This window comes from Cryptomeria japonica, chromosome 5, assembly GCF_030272615.1.
Source record: "Cryptomeria japonica chromosome 5, Sugi_1.0, whole genome shotgun sequence".
Classification (NCBI taxonomy): Eukaryota; Viridiplantae; Streptophyta; class Pinopsida; order Cupressales; family Cupressaceae; genus Cryptomeria; species Cryptomeria japonica.
Window position 1 is genome coordinate 685,795,138 of NC_081409.1, and position 5,415 is coordinate 685,800,552.

The following is a 5,415-nucleotide window of genomic DNA, read 5'->3' on the forward strand; positions in this document are numbered from 1 at the left end:
GCTGGCCGGTTTGTGGGGGAAGACTTTCTTTGGTAGTTTCTGGTGTCAAACTTGTACCCTCAATCGTTACTTGTGTTCCGTTATGGAGCTCTACAAAATCTTGAATGTTTTTTTCATTAAAACTAGCCAAACGCAAGCAAGCTTCCACTGCCATATACTCTGGTTCTTCATCCCTTGAAGCAACATCATGTTATGTTCCAACAGCTGGTTGTATATCAACTGCAACCTCAAATGCCTCACTTGGTCTCATATTATTCTGTAATGCGTTTTGGTTAAGTGGCCAAATCCTTGTCCTACAGAAGCCACTGATTACATTAGCCAGTGTCAATGCTTGGGCAAAGGCCTTGCTCGCAAGAGTTGCCAACTCTTCCCTTCCAATTTTAATTTATGGGAACTTTGACATCCATATACTCCTTTGTTGTTTGAAATAATTATTGAAAGGTGAGAATATAGAGACATCAAGTGGCTGCAGTTTGTGGCTTGTATGTGCCAGAAGGGTTACCAAAACTATACCTATCTGTCTTGCTTCTTCAATTTTCTTGAAGGCTACATGGCTGCCATGACCATCGAAGATCAGTAGGGCCCTATGTGAAGGTAAAACTGCACCAGGGACTGAATATGCAAAATGTTCCAACCAATTTAAGAACAACTCCTTTGTCATCCATGCATGTTCTTGGACTGCCATGCATGCTTCTAGCCTGCAATTTGCAATGTAGTTTCAGATATGCCTCTTAGATTTGAACAAATAAAATCCAGGAATGTTGAAACCACATGCACTAACACATGCCAAAATAGTGACCCACTCTCTACTCTTCAAAATTAGGTGTGGTACATACCTCTGGCCCAATTTGGCTATCACTCTCATTCCACAATTCCTCCCAGCTTGCACACCAGTCTCATCACAATTCCAAATCTGACTTCTACCATAGTGATTGAGGTTGTATATTACCTCCAAGTTGTCATAGAAAGAGGCAACAATAGAAGGTCGAAGCATAATAGCCCTATCAGAGTCCACTCCTTCTGTTTCTCTCATCGTTAGATCAGAGTGCCTTCGTCTAAAACCTGCCCACCATGACCTCTCTGACATCCCATTTTTGAATGGATTAGGCCTATTCTCGGTAATTTGGGCAACAGTTGATTGAAGTTGACTGATTTGGAGACCGTGACCAATTTCAGCCATGTCTTTGCACCATTGGACAACTTCATCCTCCTCCTCTGCTGATAAAATGGTGTGTGGACCCCTTACAGTCATGGTTGTGGTTCCCATCAGCCATGCCCTCAAAGAGGCAATTGGGATACCATACTTGATTGATGTGCTTTTAAGAGGCATGTGTCTATCTTCTATGCATGTTATTGCCTCTTTCATGTCAGATATGTTCCATTTTGGTTTGGGAGTCTTTGAGGCCACTTGTACTTGTGGTATTTCTGGAATAGGATTACAATCTATAGTAGGATGGTCATGTACAATAGTAGTTTCCACATCAGTTGCATTGTTAGGTGAATGGTCATCTACAACAGGAGTCACTGGGTCTTCATTTTGGACAAAACTATCTTCATCAGGGAAGTGCAGCCCACGAGTAACTCTAACTGTTCAACGTCTAACAGACCTGTTTCCCTTTCTACCGCGTGTTGTTATGTTCAGTGAACCTGCAACAATAAGGTACCCACGATAAAATGCTACCATGTGTGCTTGTATAAATATATAGAGAGAGACAGATCATTGAAATGAAACCCTTAATGCCATTGAGATAAATGATGAAAAACAAATCTATTTATGTAACTCATCATTGAACATCTTTGAACAAAATAAAATGGTATTGTGTCTCTATTTTTGTATGCATGATAATATAGACAATAACCATATAGGTAGAGAACTCAAAATTTGCCATGCAAGAGTTCAGTATGTAACCTGTGATGTGATTGAAAAAATGGATATTGTTGAAATTCTATTAGATAGTGAACAATTACATCATTGAACATCTTTCAACAAAATAAAAATGCTACCGTATAAATATATAGAGAGAGACAGATCATTGAAATGAAACCCTCAATGCCATTGAGATAAATGATGAAAAACAAATCTATTTATGTAACTCATCATTGAACATCTTTGAACAAAATAAAATGGTACTGTGTCTTTATTTCTATATGCATGATAATATAGACAATAACCATATAGGTAGAGAACTCAAAATTCGCCATGCAGGAGTTCAGTATGTAAGTGTAATGTGATTGAAAATTGGATATTGTTGATATTCTATTAGATAGTGAACAATTACATCATTGAACATCTTTCAACAAAAACAAAATGCTACCATATAAATATATATACAGAGACAAATCATTGAAATGAAACCCTCAATGCCATTAAGATAAATGATTAAAAACAAATCTATTTTTGTAACTCATCATTGAACATCTTTGAACAAAATAAAATGGTATTGTGTCTCTATTTTTGTATGCATGATAATATAGACAATAACCATATAGCCAGAGAACTCAAAAAAGCCATGCAGGAGTTCAATATGTAACTGTGATGTATATATATATACACACACACACATAGGTACAAAACTTGAAACATTATATAACAAGGAGAGAAACTAGAAGCATGAGATGCATGCGTGGAAGATGTAACTGTGATGTGATTAAAAAGTGGATATTGTTGATATAGTATGAAGATGCAGATTCATTTCTCGAATGAGTAAATAGTTGAATGATGTTGTATTTCTCATATGAAATTTATTGGAAGTACTATATGGTATGCCTGATAATATTATTCACAGTGAGTATATTAACAAATTGAAGGCAGAGCAAACATGAAAATACCACAAAAAATCCTCATTTCCCTAAGTTTTTAGGGCAAAAAAGATCATGGGAGTTCGTGCAACATGGGCCCATAATGTGTCTGTGGGCAGGTTGTTATGGGTGTTCAACATATTTTTTGACCACCCATTTTAAACTTTATAATAAGAGTTGTCTGGCCTGATGTATATATACATGTGTGTGTAAATATATATCACCATATAGCCAGCATATAGTCACTGTAAGTAATAGTATTAGGCATACACATTATTGTAATGATAAATAATGAAGGGGTTTTGAACAATTAGGATCAATAATCAATTTTTTTCACATTTAGTGTAGTGATTTCAGAATTATAAATAGAGAGGCACCATTAAACAGCGCACCCATAAAATGAAATGATAAATAATGAAGGGGTTTCAAAGAAAACGAAGAGATATTCAATTGTTTTGCCATTCTCTATGAGGATTTTGGCATTATTAAATTGTAAGAGAGTATTGAAATAAAATTGTAACCCGCATACAAAGAAATCATCATTGGACATCCAATATGGTTGTTAATATCATTTACAGTGACTATATTGAAAGAAATGTTGGTTTATTGAAAACAATATAATTTGAATTGAAAGATTTATAGCATTTAACGTTGATTGCACAGAGGGAATTTAGTTATTTTGTGTACCAACTTGAATGTGCACCCTCGAGTGTATATAATATAAATTTTTGTAGTGAAAGTGACACAAAATTTTTCGTCTTATAATATAATTTAAATGTGCAATGCATTCGATTGTGGTAGCTAGCTATTTTCAAATTTGAATTTTTGTGGGAAACACTTGGTCATGTTATATTAAATATGCAATCCTTCTTGGATATTGGGGAGCCTTACACCAGTTGTTAATGCAGGTACCAAATGCGCATGGAGTTGTGAAGTGATATTTGGAAGAATGTGCACTTAGTGTCTAAGAAGTCTAAAATTGATTGTTTTTATGTCATGTAATGCACCAATAGTTGTGCATATGTAATTGTAATTGGAGTACTTTTGTACTTTTAAGCCACTTGCATAAAGTGGCAAATGTATTTGTGCAAGATGTTCTATATTACTATTTCAGTCATGTCCTTAGCACTAGATTGGGAATAGTTTGTTTTAAATATCTAATAATATAATCAAGGTTGGTCCACAAAGGTACTATAGAAGAAACTTTTTATCAAAGTCCAATGTCATGTCATTTGAATTTTTTATTTTTTATTTTATAAATTATGTTAAATCATTCACTTTTATGTTAATTAAAGGCAATGGTTTATGTAACTATTTATAAAATTAAAGATAATTAGAAGGCATATGAGGGTGTGATTGCTAGTGAAATTATATTAAATTTAGAGAATATGTAGATCATTATCTTTCAATTATAAAAATTTTAAGAAAAAGGCATTTCATTGGAATACGTTAAGAGGTACATTATGTCATTTAATTATATTTATTTTAGATCAAATATGTGCCATTGACATAGAATTAGTATTTTAGGGAAGAGAAAAAATTCAATGTGATCATGGATTCATATTCAGATTTCTTAAAAGAACAGTTGAAAGAGAGAAATAGACAATGCTCATAATTGAACATTGAAACAAAACGAGTTATATATTCAGAGATGCCATGACACCCTTATAGTGCTACCGAAATTTGATACATAAAACTCTCACACAGTCCGATTCTCATATTCTAAGTGCTGCCAATGCCAATGCTTTTAACGTAGCCACCATTAGCAGCATCAGGGTGTGTTTTGGGAGCATTCACAGTCAAAACCCCATTCTCCAGCTTTGCAGAAATGCCGTCCACATTCACATTTTCAGGTAGACGGAATTGCCTCATAAACTGCCCACTCGACCGCTCAACACGATGCCACTGATCCGTCCTTTCATCCTGTTCTTTGTGCCTCTCACCGCTTATTCACAGAGTATTCTTCTCCACTAAATCTATTTTCAGATCCTCTTTCCTTAGTCCTGCAATCACCAAAACAAAATTTAAATCTTTAAGACACCATTGTAATTGAAATAATAAACCCTGGAAAGAGGGGAAAAGGGATTAAGAATTTACCCGGCAAATTGGCGGTGAAGATATGAGCTTCAGGGGTTTCCTTCTAGTCAACCCTTGTGTTGGCCACGGCCATGGCATCCCTTGAAAATGAAGAGGCCGCTGTGGGAACACTGAAATCCATGGCATCCCACACGCGAGAAATTGGAAGCCATGGATCGAACAGGTTGTTCTCCCATGGATCCCATGCACTGATGCCCCTTCCGAAAAATGGAGTCAAAGCCATACTTTCCGCAATTAAAGATGCAATGAAGTCAAAAAATACAGAGCTTGCAGATGAATAGAATGCTGTTGATTATTTTGATGATAATCCAGGAGAAATATTGGTTTCAATTTATACATGAGATGAGAGGATTTGAGATAAAAGGAGATTTGGGGTGAAGATTTAAGACTACTTTGAATTGTTCTCGATAGTTTTAGTAAGTTACAGAGGGAATAAGTTCGTTACGGTGCCTCCCAATAGAGGATTTTATGTTATCTCAAAAATGCGTTCCTAAATTGTGGGTTACCTTAAAATGTCTT

The 5,415-nt window shown here is 35.4% G+C and overlaps 1 pseudogene; it reads right to left on the reverse strand.

The window, feature by feature from the left end:
• Positions 1 to 4,521: 4,521 nt before the first annotated feature.
• Positions 4,522 to 5,119, reverse strand: LOC131876066 (16.9 kDa class I heat shock protein 3-like; annotated as a pseudogene).
• Positions 5,120 to 5,415: the final 296 nt, after the last annotated feature.